General features: G+C 42.6%; 1 protein-coding gene across 8 annotated transcripts in view; it reads right to left on the bottom strand.

Annotated features, from left to right (window-relative positions):
- LOC117664887 (transmembrane protease serine 11E-like) overlaps positions 1 to 25,302 on the bottom strand; it is a 54,555-nt gene extending 29,253 nt beyond the window's left edge. For 2 of the 8 annotated variants that reach the window (XM_087892314.1, XM_087892318.1), the window contains exons 1-3: positions 25,198 to 25,276; positions 978 to 1,219; positions 131 to 262 (exon numbers count right to left, since the gene is read on the bottom strand). The gene's annotated coding sequence lies outside the window, so the exon portion shown is untranslated. Of the gene's footprint in view, positions 1 to 130; positions 263 to 977; positions 1,220 to 25,197 lie in introns of all 8 variants that reach the window. The other 6 variants (XM_087892317.1, XM_087892315.1, XM_087892320.1 and 3 more) reach the window with 6 other exon arrangements.
- Positions 25,303 to 25,647: the final 345 nt, after the last annotated feature.

Here is a 25,647-nt window from a genome sequence, read left to right as displayed (position 1 = left end):
TTGAATGAACTGAACATGCACTCATGTCATCAACTGAGGCAACCTCACAAGTGATGAACATAGCATATGTGAACCAGACTACTGAAAAGTCAATATCTTACTCAACTATAAAGACCAGAGCTAACTATACCTTATGCAGAATGAAGCAACAGGTACTGAAGAGAATGACGAAATAGGATGGACAACCTTAGTCCATGCTTTTCTGGATTTGTCTTACGTGCTCTCATCTAGAGTATTGTATCCAGGCAGTAGTCTTCAGTATCTTAACAAAATTAAAGTCAATGTAGAGAAAAGTAAGGCTTACATTTATGCAAGAACAACTAAATGCACAGGTTCAGTATAGGTGGTACCTCGCTCAGTCGGTGAGAGGGATATTGGAGTCTTAGTGGGCAAATCACTTAGATATGAATTAGCAGTGTGCTGTAATTGCCAAAAAAGCCAATGCAATCCTAGGCTGCTCTAATAGAGAGATGGAATCACACAAAGTGTTAATACCGCTTTATAAGGCCTTGGCAAGACCACGCTTGGCACACTGCATCCAGTTTTGACCACCATAATATAAAAAAGGTGTTGAGACTCTGGAAAGCGTACAGAGAAAAGCAACAAAGATAATTAGGGGGCTGGAGGCTAAAACACATGAAGAATTGTTGCAGGAATTGGATATAATTAGCAAAATGAAGGACTAGGGGCAACATGATAGCAGCATTCCAATATTTGAGAGGCTGCCACAAAGAAGAGGAGGTCAACCTATTTTCTAAATCAGCAGAAGGGAAGACAAGACAAGAAACAATAGATGGAAACTAATCAAGGAGAGATGTGAGGGGCACATAACATGGATTTTGTAACTTCATTTCTGTCTCTTACCTATTACTATCTCCTGTCATACTTCATTCTACCTTCCCCCCTTGAAAACGTCCTATGTTCAAAATTCCAAAGGAAATTCTAGCAATGTCCAATTTTGCCATTTAACCACTCACCAAGTCCAAACAATTACCCTGTGTAGAACCACCTACTGGATAGCATTGAGAATTGGTGCAATTCATGTCTTCAGTAAGAAATTACTTTTAGAGTTGACATCACTTCAAGGTCTTGATACCTGATACGAAGAATGTGATGCAATATGCTGAGCTGTCACTCTTACTTCTCCCTAAAACCAAATCAAGACAGCTTGCAGCTCAAGATCTGCATCTCATGCCTAGTTCAGGGACTTTTGCCAGATCTGGAGAAACACAAGAAGCATTTCAGGAATGAATATCAAAATAATGTAAATTTTATAATATAAAATAATTCCCTACTTGTTAGCAAGGATCATGGCTTAAAATTACTTGCTGGACAGGAGTAAGGATAATATGGTCAACATGTAATATAGTCAAATAAGCCCACATGTTAGCTCAATATATTTTAAAGATTGAGTGGCTCAGAAATGTTTAGGGGCAAACTGAAGATGGCAGAACTGACAGCCATGCACAAATTCAGAGGCAGGACAGTGTAGCAATGACAGCTGAATAATTCTCGTGATTTCATCATCCATACAGGTCATTACACTGTTCAGGTTGCAATGGCTAAATCCATTCCTGATTAGTTCTTTCTTCCTGAAATGACTTGTATTGTGCTTTCCATAATTAAGCATACACAACTATGTTCACTATAAACACCATTTTCAATTCATATTTAAATCTAATAACATTTTATGTAGAGGAAATAGTTAATATATTGACTTCTGGTGGGTTCCTCCAGACTATATGAACTACTAGATCTGGCCTGCAAAAATCTAGATCACCCCTAGATGACAACAAAGAGATACAGTAATCTCTAGCTCTTTGCTATCATCTGGTGATTGGGATTGTTCCAATTCAGATCTAGTAGCCCCCTGGTAGAAACCTTGTAGAAACCTTTATGGATATCTAAGGATAACAGGAAACTACTCCAGTGTTTCACTGTACTGCAAAACTTATTGCTTCTTCTCTTGATAATTATAAACAAAATAAATAATGCAAAGACGAAAAAGGTGATAAATTAAGCAAACTGGTTTGCTTTGCAAAATGATTATGAGACATATAATCTATTTTCTTGACCCAGAACATAAATATAGGATATATACATTCCTAGTGAAACACCATAATGCATTTTTTAAAGGCAGAACAATAAAACTGTAATTCAAATATCTCCTCTGCTTCAGAATCATACAGAGAATTCCTTTTACCTTTTAGCCTTTGCTGCATACCAGTAAATTGAAGACCAGAATGTCACCAACTAAGCAGCTTTATTGCATTATGACTATATATTAAGATGGGCAAAAATTATAAATAAATAATAAATATAATAAATAAAAATTATAACTCTTTACACCACCAAATCATGAAGAAGAAGCAGTTTCACAAAATTGTCCCCATTACTGATTCTAGTGCAGTGTTTCTCAACCTTGGAAGCTTGAAGATGGGTGGACTTCAACTCCCAGATTCTGGGAGTTGAAGTCCACCGATCTTCCAGCTACCAAGGTTGAGAAACATTATTCTAGTGGCTCATATTTCCAAATTTAAAAAATAGGCAATAATTCATCAGGTGTTTAAGGGTACTGTGGAGTTCAACCCAGAATTCTCACTTGAGGCACAAATGCCAAGGCTCAAATTATTTCACTTTGGATCTATTATGCAAAGACTCAGCAATCTGGAGAAGGCTCTAATACTGAGAAGGGTGGAATGAAAGCAAAGAAGAAGACAGTCAGAAGGAAGGTGGGTGGGTAGATTTAAATGCAGTAGTGATCAGTGCACTATTGGAAGACATTAATGTTAGGAACAGATTGTCATGGAGAAAATTTGTCTATGAGGTTGCAACGGCACATAATCAATGTGATGTTGGAATAAAACCAGAAATAAATCATTTTCAACTCAGTTGTTCAGTCCCTAGTCATCTCACAGCTGATTATTGTAATGTGCTCTGCATGAGGCTACCCTTGAAGAGCGTTTGGAAGCTGCAGATGGTGCAGAGTGTGGCAGCATAGGCAGTTTTGGGGACCCCAGGAATGGCCCCTGTAACACCACTGCTCTGCGAGCTACATTAGTTACCAGTCTGCTTCTGGGTGCAATTTAAGCTGTTGGTGATCACCTTTAAAGCCCTTTATGGATGGGTCCAGGTTACTGTTTGTCTCATTGGCCCGATTATTCCAGCTGGCAGGATACAGGAGGAGGGCCTTCTCTGCTGTTGCTCCTGCCCTCTGGAACATCTTGCCCCCCCCAATGTGAGGTTGGCCCCAGCCTTCCTATCTTTTCGTAAGGGCCTTATTTCATTCTAATTTACACACTGACAGGATCGGCAGGGCGGCTATAATTGTAACAGCTTTATTACGAACTCAATTTACAACCGAATCAACATCCCGTGCTTGACAGCTCTTTATATGTAACCCGCTGTCAGTGAACAACCAATCAGACGCCACCCCTTGAATCCACCAATCAGAACACCCAGCAACCCAACTTGATATGTAACACTCCTTCCCACCAAACTTGGCATATACTCTTAACCCACACAGTCGTATTCACTCAAGTATGTCGGACGCCTGCGAACCCTTCCAGATCTCCTTGGCTCCACCCCCTCTGCCTGTTCGGTTGCTGACTTAGATTGCTCCCCTTGTGACAGACTATCCTCCTGTTGCGTCCTCTTCTCACACCCTACTTCCCCTGGTTGGCTGGCCCTGTCCGGCGAGAGTAAACCCTCTGTCTCCACCCTCTCTTGGGATGGTCCCCTGGTTGCCTGATGCTTCTTTGTAACCTCAGCTGCAGATGAGCTTTTCATGTCGCTTAGTTCGCCCCCCTTACTCCTATAGTCTGGCAGCTGCTTCCTCGCCCGTAATTGTTCTTTGTGACGCTTCCAAATTCTCCCTTGCTCAACCTCCACGTGGTAGGAGCATGGCCCCGCTATCCCCACTACGGTCCCCGCTACCCACAACGGCAACCCTCCATAATTCCTGGCGTATATCAAATCCCCTATTTGGAACTGACGGTAACTTCTCTGGGAATCCAACGGTTTGGAGTGCCCGTATGAGGGGTGAAGCCTATCTAATGTTGTGCGGAGCTTCCGACCCATAAGAAGTTCGGCGGGGCTTCTATTAGTTAACTGGCAGGGTGTGGTGTGCTGAGCTAATAGAAATTCCTCCACCCTTTCACCCCAAGTCCCGTGGCCAATCTTTTTCAGTGCCTCCTTAGCAGAACGCACAGCCCTCTCTGCACATCCGTTACTAGACGGATGGAACGGCAAAATCAAACAGTGTCGTATTCCTCGGTGAGCTAGGAATCCCTCGAACTCGGCAGCCGTAAATTGGGGCCCGTTATCAGAAACAACCAAATCTGGCAACCCATGTGTAACAAACATTAAGCGTAAAGCCTTAATGACAGCCTCTGACGTCGTTGAACGTAGGGGAACTTCCTCCACCCACTTGGAGAATGCGTCAGCTACCACAAGGAATGATTGGCCTTGCAGCGGGCCAGCGAGATCAATATGCAACCGAGACCAGGGTGCGCCCGGGGTCTCCCACTCCCCAGGCTGGTCCTTGGCCGGCATGGGCATGCACGCCTGGCACTGGGAGCAGGTTGCGACCCACTCAGTGATGGCCTGATCTAACCCCGGCCACCACATATAACAACGGCCTAAGGCCTTCATACGCACCACCCCCGGGTGACCCCGGTGTAATTGCTTCAACAAAGAGTGTCTAAGGGGTGGGGGAATAACAACTCTATGCCCCCACAAGAGACAACCCGCTTGAGAAGATAGTTCATGACGTCTTGTAGCGTAGGGCCGAAACTTTGGGGCAAAAGGTCCCTGAGGCCAACCCCTGGCCATCCAATCGAGCACTTGCGACAGAACACTGTCCTTTGCTGAAAGACGGGCGACGTCAGACGCGGTGATTATCAGAGGAGAGTCATCCAACAGGAGAATCGAGGAAACAGGAACAGGGTCAACGAGAAGGTCAGGAACGGGACAGCGACTCAATGCATCTGCGTGGGCGAGGTCCTTGCCGGGGCGGTGAACCAAGTTATACGAATACGCCGCCAGGAAGACAGAGTATCGAGTCATCCGGGGAGACAAAATTTGTGGCGCCTGCCTGTCGCCGGCCAGAATACCTAAGAGTGGCTTGTGATCTGTATACAAAGTAAATGGCCAGCCGTACAGGTAATGGTGGAATCGCTTGACCCCAGCCACTAAAGCAAGTGCCTCTTTATCCAGCTGTGAGTATTTCCGCTCCGCTGGGGCCAAGGTTTTCGAAAAGTAGGCAATGGGCAGCTCCCGGCCCGATGGCAGTTTATGGCTTAATACTGCCCCCACCCCGAACTGGGAAGCGTCACAGGCTAGGGTCAATGGGAGGTGAGGTGAGAATTGCGTGAGGACTGCGTTAGAGACCAGGAGATTCTTTACAGCACGGAAAGCCGCAGCCTCCTTGGCCCCCCACTGCCAACACGCAGCCCTATCCAAGAGTCGGTGCAACGGCTCAGCTATAGTGGCTTTATGTGGAATAAAAACCGCATAAAAGTTAAGTAGACCCAGGAAGGCTTGGAGATCAGCCTTACAACGTGGGGGCGGAGCATTTATAATAGCTGATGTTTTGGCGGCCGTCGGGTGGATCCCCGACCCATCAACCCGGAACCCAAGGAATTCTACTTGGCGCACCGCAACCTGACATTTATTCCTATTAACCTTGAGGCCTGCGTCGCTAAACTTACGGAGGACCTGTCGCATCCTACTCATTAACTGTGATGTGGACGTGGCCGCGACAAGGACGTCATCAAAGTAGGGTATGACCCCAGGAATTCCCTGCAGCATTCGTTCCATCATGCTTTGGAAAATTCCCGGGGCTACACTAACCCCAAACTGCAGGCGGCGACACCGGAACGCCCCCCGGTGGGTCACAATAGTCTGTGCTTCCGCCGTCTGGTCGTCCACCCGTAATTGTTGGTAGGCCTGGGCCAGGTCAAGTTTCGCAAAGACTGACCCCAGGCCCAGGGAGTGCAGCAAATGCTGCACCACAGGTACAGGATATGCGTGACCGAGAAGAGCCTTGTTCAACGTGGCCCGGTAATCAGCGCATATGCGGACCGAGCCATCTGCCTTAATTGGTGTCACAATCGGCGTTTCCCACTTTGCAAATTCAACTGGCTCTAATATCCCTTGCGCAATCAATTTATCCAGTTCCGCATCAACCCTCTCCTGTAGCGCAAAAGGGACCCGGCGAGGTTTCAGCCGGCGGGGGGGAATCTGTGGATCCAAACTGAACGAGACAGGGGAGCCCTTGTAGCATCCCAGTTTACCATCAAACACCTCTGGGAATTCCTTGACCAGTGAGTCCAGTTCGGACGGCCGTATCGCATTCACCCCCTGAATTTCGAGTCCCAATGCCTGAAACCAGTTTAAGCCCAATAAACTAGGTAATGGTGCTTCCACTACGATCAGAGGCAAACGTCCACAAAATTCCTTAAATTGAACCCGGAACTGTCCGCAACCCACGATAGCAATGTCATTTCCCTGATAGTCCCGTAATTGAAGGTGGCAGGGATTCAGGCGACGCTTGGATATACGGGGTACAAGCCATTTGACCATGCTCCATGACACAATCGAATTAGCCGACCCCGTGTCCACTTCCATACGGCAGGGGCGGCCCTCAATGGTGAGTGACAAGTTGATTTTCGGTCGGGTAGTTTCGTGAGAACCAGGATACACCCCATTAACGCCATCCGGTTCACGGGCCCAACCTGAGCGTCCCAATGATCCTGCCCCTCGCCGTGCAGGGCCCCGCCTATTTCCCGTGGGGGGGGTAGTCTTCTCCGCCAGGTTTTGCGCCCGGCAAACTCGTGCGATGTGTCCCCGGCGCCCACACCTATGGCACGCCGCGTCTTTAAATCAGCAAACTGCTCTTTGGTGACTTCCCCCGCAACTCAGGCATTCCCCTTGCGCTTGCCTAGCTTGCCTCGTGGGGCGCTGGCCGTCCTTAATCCGATCCACATCATTATCCAGCCCAGGGTAATCGTCGTCGCTGAACTCCATCTCCTTAGCATGCACCTGCTCTGCAATATTTTTACTCAGAAACTGGCCTCGGGGCAAATCAGCCAGTGACAGATTGGCTAATTCTGCGGCACACGCTTCATCAAGAGCTTCCTGAAATGACAGCTCAGGCTTTGCAATCAGGCGCCTCTTGAGATTTTCATCCCTCACGCCGCTTACCAGTCTGTCTAACAGATAATCGTCCAGATTCACAAATTGGCAATGTCTAGCTGCTTTCCATAGTGCTGCTACATATTGGCTAATTGACTCGCCGTCAGCTTGGTCTCTGTGATAGAAATGCTGACGGCGAGTGATTCGGGATGGCGCGGGGGCATAATGATTTTTTAACTTTGACATAAACTCCTCCCAAGTCCTGGCATGCACAGACTGCGGCACCATGAGAGTCATTGCCGTCTCGAACATCTCCGGGCCGCAGAAAGTCAGGAAGTACGCCCGTTTGCGTTCGCTGGACAACTCACGGCAGTCATTGGCGATTAAATAACAATCAAACCGGGCTACAAACGCCTCCCAGGACTCCTTCGCCGAATTGAAAGGAGCAAAACTCTGCGCCGCCGCCATTTCCTCCTCCCGTTCTCCTGCTCGCCCGACTCTTCCGATGTGTGAGGGATTCCAACGCCATGGAAAACCCCTTAACTCTTCTCCCAGGGGTCCGCTCGTAATCCCATCCTCGTCACCACTATTTCATTCTAATTTACACACTGACAGGATCGGCAGGGCGGCTATAATTGTAACAGCTTTATTACGAACTCAATTTACAACCGAATCAACATCCCGCGCTTGACAGCTCTTTATATGTAACCCGCTGTCAGTGAACAACCAATCAGACGCCACCCCTTGAATCCACCAATCAGAACACCCAGCAACCCAACTTGATATGTAACAGGCCTAAAGATATGTCTTTGCCAAACAGCTTGGGGCCCCTGCAGAGGAGCAGTGCAATGGAGGCGGTTGATTAATAACAGATTCCCCCCTCCCCCCCTGCCCCTCTCCCCATGTGTCTTTGGTTTTAATGTTTGATTTTAACTTTTTATGTTTTAACTTAGATGTAACAGTAAGCTGTCCATGCTATACTATGGTAAGATGGGAGGCCAATACATTTTATAAACAAACAAACAAACAAACTCAAGAGGGCATCTCCATTTCTTAGCCAAGGAAGTCAGCATTATCTGAAGACATTTCGATTGGCCAGCATGATTATATGCTGCATTCTAGGTGCAGGAACATTATTAACTTCCCACTGAGGTGGTAATTATTTATCTACTCACGTTGGCATGCTTTTGAACTGCTAGGTGGGCAGGAGCTGAGGCAAGTAATGATAGCTCGCCCTATTGCACAGCATTCAGGTCTCGAACCTGGGCTGTCAACTTTCCAGCTGACAAGCTCAGCATCTTTAACAGCTGAGCCTTCAGGACCCCTTAAAAACCAGAAATAACCAATTTCAAATCCTCAGTTATGAATTTGATTAGATGACAGCAAATGAATATGTTTAAATCAAGGGTGAAATTCAGCAGGTTCTGACAGGTTCTGGAGAACTGGTAGCGGAAATTTTGAGTAGTTCGGAGAACCGGCAAATACCACCTCTAGCTGGCCCCAGAGTAGGGTGGGAATGGAGATTTTGCAATACCCTTCCCCTAGAGTGGGGTAGGAATGGAGGTTTTGCAGTATCCTTCCCCTGCCACACCCATCAAGCCACGCCCACAGAACGGGTAGTAAAAAAAATTGAATTTCACCCTGGTTTAAATCACTGTAATATCTGTAGTCTGCATACTCCTTTCACTTACTTGCTTAAAAAGAGAATCTATACTGCCATAAACTGTTATTCAAATGTCATAAAGTAGACACTTTGCCCCTTTGTGCTGCTTTAGATAGTCTATGAAATTCAAAAGATTGTATAGGCAGACCACAAAGAGAACATTGGAAGAAACAGAAAAAATGCAGCCACAGCAAGGCTTGTTCTGAGCTGCATCCTATAGCATTAGGATGCTGGATGTTTGGATATCATTGAGCAGACTCTCAGGAAATCCCACTTAATAGCTGACCTGAACAATGCCAGACTTTTACTCTCTTTTCTATTCCAAGGATTTTTTTAAAAAAATACTGTCAGTAGGACAAGCCTCTTATATTCTTTATGTCTTTGTAAAGATATAATTCTATGTGCCCCATTATTGCTGGAGAGTTCCTCTGTTCTCCCCTATGGCAGAGATTTGATTATTTATTATGGACTCATTAAGAAAAAGACTGGAGACAATTGAGCAAACTAATGAGCAGAATCAAAGCAAAGTTGCTGCCATGCTTGTGTCTAAAGCTATTCCAACAGAGATGCTCATTTTCTTCATTATGAGTAGGGCTACTAAAATATGTATTATTTATATCACATGTTTACCCATCTCAACATAGTGATGGATTCTTCCTAATTTGGGTTCTAATCCTTAATTAATTAATTACTAATTTGGATTCTAGTTTTAATGGAACTACATCTACATGGAGAGAAATAAGCAACGAGGTATCCTAAGATTCTGTTTTTTTAGGCCCAGTACTCTTTAATATCTTCATAAATGATTTAGATGAGGGAATCTAGTAAGGGAACTCATCGAAATAACCAAGCTGGCAGGAATAGCCAATACCCCAGAATATAAACTCAAGATCTAGATGGATCTCATCAGACTTGAACAATGGGCCATATGTAACAAAATGAAATTCAATGTAGAGAAAAGTGAGGTTTTACACTTAGGCAAGAAAAAACCACATGTAGTTACAGATTAGGTGAAAATGGGCTCAATAGCAGTAACTGGGGGAGGGATCTTGGAGTCCTAATAGACAATCACTTAAATATGAACTGCCAAAAAAACCAATGCAGTCCTAGGTTGCATTAACAAAGAGATAGAATCAAGATCACATGAAGTATTAGTACCACCTTATAAGGGACACGGTGGCTCAGTGGCTAAGATGCTGAGCTTGTCGATTGAAAGGTCGGCAGTTCAGCAGTTCAAATCCCTAGTGCCATGTAATGGGGTGAGCTCCCGTTCCTTGTCCCAGCTTCTGCCAACCTAGCAGTTTGAAAGCACGTAAAAAATGCAAGTAAGAACATAGGGACCACCTTTGGTGGGAAGGTAACAGCATTCTGTGCACCTTTGGCATTTAGTCATGCCAGCCACCTGACCATGGAGATGTCTTCAGACAGCACTGGCTCTTCAGCTTTGAAACAGAGATGAGCACCACTCCCTAGAGTCGGGAATGACTAGCACATATGTGCAAGGGGAACCTTTACCTTTACCTTGATATGGCCTTAGAAAAACCACATTTGGAATACTGCATCTCATTTTGATTACCACAATATTAAAAAAAAAGTTGAGACCTTGGAAAGTGTGCAGAGAAGAGCAACAAAGATAATTAGGAGGTTGGAGGCTAAAACATATAAAGAACAGCTGCAGGAATTGAGTATGTCTAGTCTAATGAAAAGAAGGACTAGGAGTGATATGATAGCAATGTTTCAATACCTAAGGAACTGCCACAAAGGAAATGGGGCTAGTCTATTTTCCAAAGCACCAGAAGACAAGACAAGAAGTAATGGATGGAAACCAATCAAGGACAGAAACAACCTATATCTAAGCAGAAATTTCCTGCTAGTGAAAACAATCAACCAGTTTGGAGCTTGCCTCCAGAGGTGGAGGGTAATCACAGGACTTTATTTAACTTTAAGTGAAAAAGAAAAATTCTACAAACATTTATACAAGGCCAGCAAAGAGCTCTTCAAATAAAAGGACAATTTAGTTTGATATTATGGAAGTCGACTTCAAAATCATGTAGCCATTTAACCAATGGTATCAAACTTACACTTTTTTTTAATTTTCAGTTTGATGAAGCCAATATACAATACCAACTGACTGGTATTATAGGTCTGACTGCTCCTAGCTGAAAGCACCAAAAGAGATCTTGTAAAATACTGTCTCCTTGCAGGACTATATCTCTGATTTAACCTTTTTATGTTGCTTTTGTATTTATTCTTTTATCAAAATTGTGCAACTTGGGTTTCCTACAAAAGCTGCTTTTCCGTTGCATAAAAATACGTAACTCTTTTTTTTAATTTTGTTAAGAAATAATTTTAATAAAAAAAATATTAGTTTGGAGAAATCTCAAATGAAGTGGAAATTATTTTACAAATGCTTTGGTATGATTTGGCTGGAACATTACTTTTCTGAAGTTTTTTTTTTAACACTAAATAAATTCTAGTAATTATTACTAAATTTCCATATGTGCACATGGAAACATTTTGTACCATATGGTTTTATACCTTCCATCTTCTGAATACCAAAGATCATACATGTAAATTATAGTTCATCTCAATGGAGGGAAAGACATGATTTGCCAATTTATTTAGCAATAAAGATTGGCAAGCTGCTATTCATATCAATAAAGAGCCCTGGTGGCGCAGCAGACTAAAGCACTGTTATTAATATCAGCTGCCTACAATTACTGCAAGTTCAAATCTCACCAGGCTCAAGGTTGACTCAGCCTTCCATCCTTTCTAAGGTAGGTAAAATAGGACCCAGATTGTGGGGGCAATAAGCTGACTTTGTATAAATATACAAAAATATGAAGGCTATTGCTTAATGCATTGTAAGCCGCCCTGAGTCTCCGGAGAAGGGCGGCATATAAATTAAATAAAAAAAATGATCTATATGCATCTGTTTGCACAGAGATAGAATTATTCAGCTGCCTTCTAAGAATTTGCAAATTCTGTCTTCATTAATGACTGCTCTGAAATGGACTCAATTCCGTCCAAAATCAAGTGATACATAGAGAAGAACAGTTCCTGCCAACACATTGACAATGGTTTCTCTGAGGATTGGTCAGTCTTTAGGGACATCCAGAAAGTTGTTTTAACTTGCTTTGCTTTCATCCCTGAACACTGTGAAGTACACTAATATCAGTTTGTTGAAGTTAGTCAAAAAGTAGTAAATGAGATTAAAATGAAAAAAAACCAAACCAGTTCTTTGGGGAAATAGAGACTTCCTGCACCACCCACATTGCAATCCTGCCTAAAGTGACAAGAGAAACTGGGCAGACCACTGTCCTTCCAACTCATCACCAGCTCACCCTGAAAGACCATATATGGAACATAGAGCAAGGTGTGGATAGACAGAAGAGAGAAACACTATTTTCACACTAGAAAATAGATCAGAAAGATCCCAAGTTAGCCAACCTCAGCCATGAGCTGAGAATAAGAGAATATATGTACTATATCATAAAGACATCATCTTAACTATTAGGAAGAGCCCCTATAGTTGAATTCAGGGAAGAATGTTGCTATACCTTTCTCTAAATTTTCAATTCACAGAATATATGCTTCACTCTATGGATACTTTCTGAGAGATATGCAATAGATCAGTAATCATTCAATCTTCCAGTTATTCAACAAAAAGCAGGAACAAAATACTTCCCTTACTGCCCTAAATTGAAACTAAACTGAAATACAAAGAAGCAGGAGTGTTCCCCCCCCCCCCCTATGAGATCCATTCTCTTGATATGCATAGAAAACCTGTCTTTTAATCAGACTTTAAAATCTCCATGTTCTGGTTAGTCAGATTCCAACTTCATTTTTGGGCAACCTTACACTTTCAAATAACTTATCTGAAATTTCAGGTTGAATAAAACTAAAATCCATTAAGATCCATCAAACTACTTGAAACTACCAGGATATATTACATGTAGTTTTATAAAATCATTTTTAGAGGCTAAAATGAAAATTGTAGGTGAAAAGGACATTTGTTACTTTTCTACTCAGAATCCAGTTCCTTTGTACAACAATTTAACTGTGATGTGTTCAATGGAATTCTGTCTTTTCTTTGTCCAAACTTGTCATAATGGTTTATTATAAGAAAGAGAAAAAAACTTTTCAAGTACCACGCTTGAATCCAAGTCAATTTTAGAAGCAATTAAAAATAAAAAAGCTTCCACCATCATTCATTGTCATTCTCACTCTGGGTCTATTTCATAGTTTAAAATGACAACAAGGATTAAATTTTGCAGAGGACCTAGATGTGGCAAAAGAGAAGAACTAGGACTGTTTATTTATCAACCAACTAAAACGTACTCACTTATATGAGCAAAGAGGAAATTTATTTTTCCTTTCCCACCAATCCTTTATTGCTACAGTGCCAAGCCAAATAGCACAAAGTAATTTTATGTTAGGTTCAGAAGACCAAGATGTGGATTTAGAATTGCTCATTTGTGTGCCTTAGAGGGTGGCTCTGGGCAAGTTTTTACCTGCCAGGCAATCTCACAAAGTTTGCTACAAAAATACAAAGAAAGAAATCTTCCCTTGGAGATTTTGAAAAACGAACACAAAAAACAAATCCATGGTATCTATGTGAAAAACTCAGTAAGTGTAAAATCTATAATGGATTCAATCCAACCATTTTTATTTCATCTTTTTATAGAAATAAGGCAGGATTTTCATCTCTCCAATTACACCAAAGACCATGTTTCCCATACAAAACAATTCCTGTCCTATCTGGCTAGCTACTTGTTCTTAGGAGTATCTTTAACTGTGATGGTGTGGATCAGAAATGACCATTTAGTACAATCCAGTAAATTAAGAATTTTTACTTGCATCTCTAACTTTACTGAATCATTAGAGTTGGATTCAACAGAACTGAAAAAAATTAAAAAGGTAAAAGATGGCATTATGTCCAGTATATATATATATTTAGTTATTCTGGCCACATGACCACCGAGATGTCTTCAGAGATCTCTTCAGCTTTGAAATGGAGATGAGCACCACCCCCTAAAGTCGGGAACGACTAGCACATATGTGTGAGGGAAACCTTTACCTTATGTATGTATGTATGTATGTATGGATGGATGGATGAATTGAATGGTGATATATATATTGAAAGAACCCAAATGTAGCCTTAGCAACTGTGGGGTTTATTATTGCCTTCTTCTAAGATGTTTTTTTTTATCTTCTTAACCTACAACTCAGGAGTATATATGCTCAAGGGGAAATGGTTAAGTAGGTTACCACATAATTGATTAAGTCAATAAGTGAGAAAACTAATGGTAGGAAACAACTGGACTTTTAATAACTTTCTGGATAGATTTTTTTTAATGTAAAAACCTTGAAAAAGTTCTTGTTCCTCTATTTAAGTTTAATCAGAAATGTGGCCTTAATAGAATTTAGCAAGCAGCTAGGTAATTTACTGTCTACATTTATTCTTTCCACTATGGTTGTAACTACAATAGGTGCAGTACTACATTTAATGTTGGCCAACAGGTCAAAGTGACTCCTCTCAAAATATTCTTCCTGCCCCACTTTTGTCCTTGCTCTCATGATTGTTCACACAATAATGTAAGACGTAGAGTTTGACCTATATATCCACACTGTGCATTTTATCAATTTTCCTTGCTTCTAACTCTGTCTGTGGATGGCTATGTGTCCTTATAGTTTGCTAAGCAAAAATATGGAAGTTGTGCCTTTAGTTCAAGATTTTTTTTTTTCAGGTTCCCAATATATGTACAGGCTTGACATTTCATGCTGATCTCCCATCCAAATAGTAATCAGATTTGACTCTTCTTCTTTATTTTTTTTCAATTCAGCCAAGGTTAATAGGCATTGCTACCTTGCTTGCCTTTGGCCATATTAAAAATTCCTGATATTTAACTCTTCAAATAGTGTGTTGTTCTTTTTTCAAAATCATTTAAGTCAGAGGCTTAAGCCAGCAGGTTCTGACCAGTTCTGGAGAACCGGTAGCGAAAATTTTGAATAGTTCAGAGAACCGGCAAATACCACCTCTGTCTGGCCCCAGAGTAGGGTGGGAATGGAGATTTTGCAATATCCTTCCCCTGGAGAGGGTGGGAATGGAGATTTTACAATATCCTTCCCTGCCACGCCCACCAAGCCATGCCCCCAAGCCATGACACATCCATCAAGCCATACCCACAGAATCGGTAGTAAAAAAATTTGAATCCTACCACTGATTTAAGCCAGGAACAGAAATCATATTTTGACCCAAAAAACTGAAATAGTTCAGGACAACGGTATTTCGAGGAGCATGCTAATAATATATGAGTCAAAGTAGGTTTTTTTTCTTCCATTCAATTGTGTCCGATTTTTGGAGACTACCTAGATAAGTCCCTGCAGGTTTTTTGGAAGGATTTCATGAATTATTTGCCATTGCCTTCTTTTTAGGACTGGGAGAGAATGGCTGGTGTAAGGTCATCCAATTGGCTTCATGCCTAAAGCTGGACTATAAATCATAGTGTTCCAGTTTTTAATCTGATGTCTTAAACATTACACTGAACTGGCTCTCTTTCAAAGTGGGTAGAATATCCTTAATAAAAGTGAACAGCTCACCATACATTTGCCACAAACTTACATGAGCTGTAAAATGTACTCCCACTGGCAATTGGATTGCATTGATTCTATTAGAAGCTGATTAAACATTCTCTGTGTGTGTGCGTGTGTGTTTTAAAAAAGCTATTTTTTTCATAGCTGTGGATAGAGGAGGATTAGTTATTCTCTCCATATGAGTAAATCCTCTCCCACAAATACAAATCAGCTCAAAATATTTAGTGTTCTGACATTTGATTTTTCTTTTTCAGGCCTAAATAGATGAGATGTTTGGGACTTTTTAGAGATTACATTTGACATGTGGAATGAGATAGTTCACTCATAGTACCTTGCTCTGAATGAATTATTGGAGTTGACAGTTCCAGAAAATTGCACAGGTTACTTCCCAAATATAGAAGCAGGGGAAAATATGCAGGGTTTTCCAAAAGACATATTAGCCTGAGCATAGAAACTTTTCAAAGCAAGGAAATTCAAAAAGTCATTGTAGGCATCTCCATAGGCTATTTAGGTGGCAGGATAAGAAATAAAGTAAGTGTGGCAAAGTTCCAGTCTGTTATCCTCACTTCGGTTGCCACCAGGGGTGGGTTCTACTTACCTTTATTACCAGTTCATAATGGGATCGCGCATGCACGCTCACTTCGCTTACACACACGCCTTGCTTCTGCGCATGTGCAGATTACTTCTAATGACATCAGGGTCAGTGGGCGGAGCCTCCCGCCAGTTTTACTACCAGTTCTATAGAACTGGTCCTAACCAGGGGCAACCCACCACTGGTTGCCACCATATTGTTTCTAATTGTAGGACTAGTCCTATCAACCCATTTTTTTAGTTCTTAAAGAGATATACTTAAAGCAGAAATCCATTTTAAGTATAACTCTTTAAGAATTTAAAGAACAACTCCTGTATTTGCCTGAAAATAGAAGAGTTTGAAAATCAGTAGAAAGTAGGGCACATATGCTGGACCTTCCTCTACTTCTCCAATATCTATACATTCATCTAGGACAGGGGTGTCAAATTCAAAGCCAAGGGGCCAGATTCGGACCTTAGATCTGGCCTGCAGGGGCCCCATGGATATAGCAAAGGACCAGACCACGGTGCCTCTGCCAGTGAAAGCGGAGCTTGGGAAGGCCGTGCACAGCCCCCCCCCCAAAGCTCTGTTTTCACTGGCAGAGGATTGCAGAAGGCTGTCCCAGTAAAAAATGAGCTCAAGAGCCCATTTTTGCTGACAGAGCACTCGGGGCACCACAGGTCCCCCAACACAAGTGATGTCACACCCACTCTTGTCACACCCATCCTGGCACCCTGAGGTCAAACACAATAGTGATGCAGCCCTCAATGAAATCAAGTTTGACACCCCTGATCTAGGACATTTGAAGAAGTGAAATTATTTAAGTCCTTTGCATTTTTAAAACAATTTTGTATTGGGTGTCAGTTTTTCTTAGCTGATGCCATCCAAACAACTGGAACAATTCCAGTAGTTGCCAGCCAGCTGAATGTCAGGCCCAGCCGAAAAATGATCTAGAACCAAAGCCAAAGTTTAGCTCTATTTCCTAATAGATAGATGACAGATGGATGATGCAAGATAGGGGGTACAGGAAGGACATGGACAATGACTTCAGTAACAGTTCTTTATTAGCTCCAGTACAGAAACGGATTTGCCTAGCTGTGGCAGTTCCTTTTAAAGGGAGCTGTCCACGGCTTCAGCCATTGACGTTCCTCCAAATCTCCCGCTTCTTTTACTTAATTCTAATTGGCCCATTTGAATGGTCATTCAATACTCAACACCCCTCCCCTCTAGATCAGCATCAACCAATCCTGGAGTCTCTCAAGCCACGTAGTCACGTAAGTAGGCTGGCCATCTTGGGGTGTGACTGGACCTGCGCAGTTCAGTTGTTCCAGCGCTCTTGGAGTGATAGGTTGAGTTCTGTGTCTCTCCTGGAGGCGCCTCCAGAACTCTCTTGAACTCTGCTGTCGGCATGGACTTATTCTGTTGGGTATTCCTTCCGTCTCCCCCCAGCTGGAATGGTGGACTGTCGTGGTCATCGGTGACTCCCTCCTGGACTCCAGATAAGTGTTCGCTGTCTTCCGATGGGTTTGAGAGTTGTTCTCGTTGTTCACTTGGTGGCATTTGGTGTAGGGCTTGGTCTGTTTCTGTGTGACTTTCTGTTCTCCTCCCCTGAGTTTCTTATTGTGTTTCGTGGTCTTTCCTGACTAGTCGGCCCCTTAGCTGATCTATGTGTCTTTTCCAATTTCTACTGTCCTCTGTTTCTATCCTGTAGGATAGGGGCCCTGTGATCTGGATTATTTTTGCTGGGACCCATAAGGGGTTTCCACTGAAGTTTTTAGCGTACACCTTTTCCCTTACTAGGAACTGTCTAGTTTTGCTGATTGAATCAACTGGTTTCTCTGTACTGTAATGGGGGTACAGTCTATCTAGATGGGATCGTAGCTTTCTTCCCATTAGCAGTTCCACAGGGCTTCTGTGTATGGTAGCACCAGATGTAATGTGCTGAATGCTCAGTAGCTTATCTATCTTTGCTTGTATGTCCCCTGGTCCCAGTCTGGCTAAGACTTCTTTCATAGTTCTCACCATTCTTTCAACCAATCCATTCGTGGACGGTTTCCCTGGCGTGGATAGTGCGTGTCGGATGCCTTGGCTGACTAAAAACATTTCGAACTGGTTAGCCGTGAACTGGGGTCTGTTGTCCAAAACTATCAGGTTGGGTAGTCCGTTTCTTGCAAACAGCCTCCACAAGACTCTGATGACTGCCTCAAACGTCGTTGATGTCATTAACTGTACCTCTAACCATTTAGAGTAGGCATCAATGATGATGAGGAATGTGTTTCCCTGGCACGGCACGGCAAAATCTATATGTATATGGGATCACGGTGCCCCGGGATTCTCCCAGTCGTGTGTGGGTGCGGTGTGTGGTGCTGGCCGGGATTCCTGGCATGGTGTGCAAGTTGATACCCATGTCTCTATTTCTTTATCCATCCCTGGCCACCAAACATAGCTTCTTGCCAACGACTTCATCTTTACAATCCCCGGGTGTCCCTCATGTAACATGTCTAGCACATCATTCCTTAATGCTTTTGGGATTATTAGTCTATCCCCCCACAATAGGCACCCCCTTAAACCTGAGAGTTCTGTTTGCCTCATTTTGAACAGTTTGAATTCAGTGTCTATGTCAGTCACAGGCCAACCCTTCCATACCCAGTTCAAAATGCGCACCAGAGTCCCGTCATTAACTGTTGCTTTCGCGATGTCCGAAGCTGAGATTTGGGTGTTCTCCATGGTTTCTATCTGCAGGGTGGTTGTGGCTGGTGCCGGGTCTTCCACTAGTTCCAGAAGCGGGCATCTGCTGAGTGTGTTGGCGTGGTCGATGGTCTTCCCGGGTTTCTATTTTAGTTGGTAGTCGTATGCTACAAGGAGTTCAGTCCACCTTAGCATTCTTGGTGACAGTATGAGGGGGTGTCAGCTTGTCTCCTGCGATGATTCCCAGGAGCAGTTTGTGGTTGGTGATGAGTTCGATCTCCTCCCATACAGGTACTCGTGGAACCTTTTTATGCCAGCTATTGCGGCCAACGCTTCTTTATCCAGTTGGCTGTAGTTTCTTTCTGGCTTAGACAGTGTCCGTGACTAGAATGTGATGGGGGCTTCTTTGCCATTTGGCATGCAATGGCTTAGTACAGCTCCTATGCCGAATAGAGATGCATCGCAAGTTAGTCTTAGAGGCAATGTCCGCTGTACTGTACTAATACTCTGTCCGAAGTTAAAAGTCGCTTTATTTGTTCAAATGTGTTCTTTTCCATCTTATCCAGTAGTCGGTGAAGGGGCTCAGCAACCGTAGCTTTCTGCGGCAGGAAAATATTGTAAAAGTTCAATAACCCAAGAAACGCCTGCAATTCTGTTTTGTTTGTTGGGGTTGGTGCTTCTCTGATGGCCTTTAATTTTCCTAAGGTGGGTCATATTACTGCTCCATCTATTAGGTATCCCAGGAATTCAACTTGTGTTTTGGCTAGCTGGCACTTGTCCCTTTTCATCTTCAGCCTCACTTCCTGGAATCGGGTTAGCACTGCCCATTGCTGTAATTGCTCCTGATCTTTGGCTGAGATTAATATGTCGTCAAAATAGGGGATGACCCCTTCAATTCCTTGTAACAAGCGTTCCATGAGACTTTGAAAAAATCCTGGAGCTACGCTTACTCCAAACTGCAGACGTTTGCATTTGAATGCTCCCCTGTGCGTGACTATTGTCTGCGCTTCTGCCGTGGTATCGTCTACAGGTAATTGTTGGTATGCCTGGGCCAAATCCAGCTTCGCAAATATCTTTCTTTGCCCCAGGGAGTATAAAAGGTGCTGTACCACAGGTACTGGGTAGGCGCTCTGCTGTAATGCCCTATTTAGGGTTCTCTTATAGTCTCCACAGAGGTGCACTGACCCATCCGGCTTCATGGGGGTGACCTTGGGTGTTTCCCACTTAGCATGGTCATTGGCTCCAGTACCCCTTGGGCAATGAGTTTATCCAGTTGCTCGTCTATCTTGTGCAACAGAGCAAAAGGAACCCTCCTGGGTTTAATTCTGACAGTTCAACCTAGGGATCTAGGTTGAACGATATTGGGGACCCCGTGTACTTGCCTAATTTGCCGTCAAAGACATCCACGAAGTCTCTCATCAGCTCCTCTTCCCAGCCATCATCTTCAATCAGATCGACTCCAGTCACTGCTAGTCCCAAAGGCTCAAACCACTCCAGACCTAATAGGCTGGGTCTGTCCCTGTCCACTATGGTGAGAGGCAGTTTCCCTCAGAAGTTTTTGAATCTCATGTTGAACTTTCCGATGCCCAGCACTGGAATCCGGTTGCCTTTTTTTTTTTTTTTAATTTGATTTATATGCCGCCCTTCTCCGAAGACTCAGGGCGACTTACAATGTGCTCAGCAATAGCCTTCATCCTTTTGTATATATTTATACAAAGTCAGCTTATTGCCCCCACAAACTGGGTCCTCATTTCACCTACCTTAGAAAGGATGGAAGGCTGAGTCAACCTTGAGCCTTGGCGAGATTCGAACCCTGCAGTAATTGCAGGCAGCTGGTCTTAATAACCAGCTTAATAACAGGATGCCTTAAACCCCTGTACTACCAAGGCCTTGGTAATCTTTCAGTGTGATTCTTTGATGTTTGAGTGCGCCGGTCGTGAGGCTGGGGATTAGTTGCTTTATGATTGCCCAGGATACCATGGAGAGGCACAACCCTGAGTCGACTTCCATTTTGCAGGGTCTCCCCTCGATATAAACAGTTGCCGCCATCTTCTTTGACTTTCCTGCGCTCACGTGTCCAACTATTATTGTCTGATGGATCTCCCCTCTCTCTGATCCGTAGTCCTCGCTCCTGCAGCCCCTTCCAAATGGCTGTTTTCGGGTTCCTGTTTGGAATTGTCTGGTTTGTGGTTGAGGGCTGGTTTGTCTGTTCCTGCATGAGGCTGGCTGGGATGCCCTGTAGGCTCTTGCTATATGCCCTTTACGATCGCACCTGTGGCAGATTGCATCTCGGAACCTGCACTCCGACCTTGGATGATTCCCTTCGCAGCCTGCACACTGAAGTTCCTTCTTTCCTTTTCCTTGGTTCTTCTCCTTGTGGTCTGAGCGGAGGTGATGGACTTCATTTTCCTCATCTTCCTCCGATTCAGTCTCTACCTCCTCGTAGTGGACGGCAGCTTCTTCCTTTCCTTGCGACCCCTTGTTCATTTTCTTCATGGCTGCTGCAGATTTCTGGGATGCCTCAGTCACCATTGCTTCTTCCAAAGCCTCTTGAAATGTTATTTTGGGCCTTGTGAGTAAACGGTTTTGTAATGTGAGATCCCTCAGGCCCAATACGAAACGGTCCCTCATAGCTTCATCCATATTTAGGAATTCGTAAGCGGTGGCTATCTCACGCAATGTTGCCATGAACTCACTTATCGATTCTCCCTCCTTCTGGTCCCTCCGATAGAATTTGTGTCTTCTTACCAGGGATGAAGCTTGGGGTGCATAGTGGAATCTCAGGATGTTCTGCAGGGTCGGCCAGGTCATCGTTCTCAGTTCTGATGATGCTAACGCTTTTGCCATTTTAAAAATGGAGGCTCCACAGTGTGTGAGGAAGAGTGCCCTCTTCCTCTGTTCCGATAAGCCCAGCAAGTCGTTGGAATCTCTCCATGTACGATTCCCAGTCTTCTCCAGCTGGGTTGAAGGGTGCGGGTGGCATGATCGAAGACATCTTCTGGCTGTTGCTTCTGATGGCAGGTGATTGCTTCGAGGAGCTTTAGTGACTTAGTGTCCAATCGTCCTCCTGAGATCCCACCTTCGTTGCCAATGCAAGATAGGGGGTACAGGAAGGACACGGACAATGACTTCAGTAACAGTTCTTTATTAGCTCCAGTACAGCAATGGATTTGCCTAGCTGTGGCAGCTCCTTTTAAAGGGAGCTGTCTGCGGCTTCAGCCATTGACGTTCCTCCAAATCTCCCGCTTCTTTTACTTAATTGGCCCATTTGAATAGTCATTCAATTCTCAACAGATAGATGGATGGATGGATGGATGGATGGATGGATGGGTGGGTGGGTGGGTGGGTGGGTGGGTGGGTAGGTAGGTAGGTAGGTAGATAGATAGATAGATAGATAGATAGATAGATAGATAGATAGATAGACAGACAGACAGACAGACAGACAGACAGACAGACAGACAGACAGACAGACAGACAGATATAGAATCTTGCTAGACTAAACCAGTACTATTCTCTCCATAGAGATATATCCTGGGAGATTCTAGGGAGTGGCTTTCCTAACTCTTGATGAAGCACCAGGCTGTGTTGCCTCTTGTCTTCCTCCTCCCCTCCCCCCTCAATTGAAATGTGCTCTCTCCTTCTTATGAATTTGCTGCTTTTTGTATCCACCACACTACCTTCCCCTTCACAGGTACTATTCATCACACATAGTCAGACTAAAATTGTGGAAATTAAAGTCTCCATTGAAATATAATAAGATATATAACATACAAAGATTTCATAAATAAATTTAAATTTAAAAATAAAAAATATGTTTATATTGAGCCTTAATTTTAATCACTTTTACATCTGATACTACAAAGTAATATGAAACTAGTTGTTTACATAGACACTGTTTTTTGAGTACAATTCACATAAATATTATATTTGTTCGTTCCCCCTTTTAATTCATGCACTGTTTCTAGGTTCCATTCTGCTATTTTTTAATTTACAGAAGTAGAGAAGCAAGAATGCAATTGAGTAAAGAGGAAGCACAAATGCCAATATAGAAATTAGAAAGATCTTAATAATCAGTTCTCTCTGCTTTATTAATCCACATTAAAGGGAACCCAAACACTTCATAAAAAATACTTGTTCATTTCATTGTAATGTATCTATTTCTAACAGCTTTTTAAATTTCCTTAATATAAATATCAATTTTAAAAAGGAGAAGCAATGCACAATTAAAAAAAAAAAAGATTTTAAGAACTTTTCCTAGGCACACATCGTCCAACAAATAGTCATATTTCAGCACTATTTTGAAAGTAAGATTTCTCTGTGGCGGTGACTCAGGCTAGGTTATTTTCTAGGAGAAATTGACTCAGATGGCTGATGCAGAGGTGGAAGAAGTAGCCTCCATTCATTTCCTCATTCAAGTGGTAAACAGGGATTAAAGCCAACCAACAAGCTAACATACAGAAAGGTAGGCACCCTCTTTCAAAATGCATGAATTGCTGGAAGAAAGGCTAAAACATTTTGACAAATGGTAAATATGTGCTCTTTTTTTGGTGGGACTCTACAACCGGAATCCTGAGGACATTTCTTGTAAATCAAGTAGGACACCCAGACTAGAACAGAAAAGAGGGCAATCCTGGTCAAGATATTTGTTCATAAAAGAAGCCTATGTACTGTAAGGAGATTCTATATACTGAAGCAAAGAGAACTGGTGAAATTTCTTTCTGCTTTTTTAACATTTGCAGTTTGATGAAAAATGTGGTTTTTTCCCAAAGGAGAAAAACTTCTAAGCAAAATTGTTCTATTCTCAATGTCTTCCCCAGGTAGATTATGGCTTAAATGAGGGATACTCTGCTATCCAGCACCATCCAGGAAATGTTGGAATTATAATTTTAAATTTAATTAAATGCAAATGAATTGATATCAGGTTTACTTTATGTCATAGCCCAATTCATACTTTTGGGGAGTGTGCCTCCCCTGCTAGGTGTCAGCTATTTAGGTAAGAAGAGCAACAAAATTTTCAAGGTAGGTACAGCAACATAGTAATGAAAAACAGTCAGGGTTTTCTTTTTATACTAAAGAAAATCATGGCAGGTTATTTGGAGGGGTTAGTTAACCTTTTCTGGAAGCCCCCCTCTCCCCACTCATTCATCCCTTCCCTATCTCCAAGATCAGCACTCCTTCAGAATAGGTTCTTCAAAGAGCAAGTCCCCCAACTTAGAACAAATTGAACTCATGGGAACACTTTTTGGAAAAAAGGAAGACCTGTGTGTGTGTGTGTGTGTGTGTGTGTGTGTGTTTTACTGAGAAACAAAGTATTTAAGGTTTAGAATGTGTTGTTCCTGTAATAAACAACCTTTCTTGACAGAAGACCTCTGGACCAAATAGCAATTGTTAACTAACTGCCTTCTTTGCATTAGCCCAAAGTCTGTATCTACTTTACTCTGCTGTTTTCAACACCAATCATCCAGATTTCTTGGCATAAAACATTGAAAACTCCTCTTTTCAGAGCTTACAGAAACTCATCTTCAGACTTTGCAACATAATACAAACAAATACAATGCAATCACTGTTTAATAGTGTCAGCACAATAGCAGCAAATGTGGAACATCTTCAGGATATCATGTAACCCAAATAGTTTTCAAAGGCTTATAGACAAGCAGCCTATTTTTTTGTAAATTTCCCAGGACATTTTACTGAAAGCCACCTGTAAATTTCCCAAATAAATAACGTCTTTATAGTTTCATTTCAAGATGAAAATTGTCACAAACAACTATTTCATCTTTTCAGAGAAAAGAAAAGAACAGATCCGAGAAGTACCAATAAAAACACAATGGTAACAATTAATAATTAATTAATTAACTCCTTAATTAATTTTCAGTTATGAGAAAAGGAATGAAGAGGGAAAATGCAACAAGCTTACAAATGAAAAATGATGAGTGTGTTCAGATCCAAATCCAGGCACCCTGTAGAACAATGTCTGCACTATTAAAATATAAAGAGGAAAGGAGAAACTGACTTAAACAAAAAACTCTGCAGGGGATTATATGTCTTCTATTTAACAAAAGGCAAAATTTTCCTAAGCTTGTTCGTGCTAAATTTAATGAAACTGATTTCCAAGTGGAATAAGAGTTTAAACTCTCTTGTTTTTTCTCTTGCTCTCAACTCCTATCTGAAAATCTATGAAGAGAAGATGAGGCACTAAGTTTTCATTTTGTGGTCACTTTTCCATACTTCTGATCAAGTGCAGCCTGAGAGAAATCAGTAATAATGTCCCCTGGATATATCTTGAGTGAGTCTGATTAAGCTGCTTGGGGCATTAGTGCTTTTTTGCCCTTCCAGCTGCCTCCCAGAATCAATAAGTGGAAAAGAAGTTCTAGGAGAAAAACCTGCCTTTTGGTCAAAACTCTGACCAGAAAGCCAAAGCCAGCTGGGGAAGATAGTCTGCCACATTTGGAAGTGTGGCATGGAAGCCAAAAGGTACAATGCCCGTTGCTGCTGTGGCAGCTTCTTATCTTGCCTTTTGAAAAAGGAGAAGAGCGCTTACCCGTTGGTGCCAGTTGTAGCTGAGCAGTTGCTTCTGTGCTGGGCTGCGTTCACAGTAGGTAGTGTGGCATCACTGCAAGGACTAGATTCTTTATGAGCTGTATTAGGTTAAAAAAAGAAGCCACCAATGGGATAAATAAAAACAAGTTGGACGAGTCTTGGTGACAAAAGTTTCATTATGTAGTATGATTTCAAGGGAGGAATCATAACCATAACAGTGCCTTATGCTCTTCATTCATAATACATTTGTCCAAGAATCTCTGTGACTTTTCAAGCAATAATTAATTGTTCCTTGCAACACAATTTCAGCAAGGTAAGTACTGTAAATATAAATCAAAAGAACAGTGAAAAATTTTGCAACGAAGAATAAAACTTCTGTTTATGATTAAATGAAAAAGAATTTGGCAGAGCAAGACAAGGCACTTGATATGAGGCTGGTATTAAAAATGAC

This window comes from Pantherophis guttatus, chromosome 4 (genome assembly GCF_059756535.1).
Source record: "Pantherophis guttatus breed Tessera chromosome 4, ASM5975653v1, whole genome shotgun sequence".
NCBI classification, from domain to species: domain Eukaryota; kingdom Metazoa; phylum Chordata; class Lepidosauria; order Squamata; family Colubridae; genus Pantherophis; species Pantherophis guttatus.
Note: the sequence above shows the minus strand (reverse complement) of the source record. Positions and strands in the feature narration are given on the sequence as shown.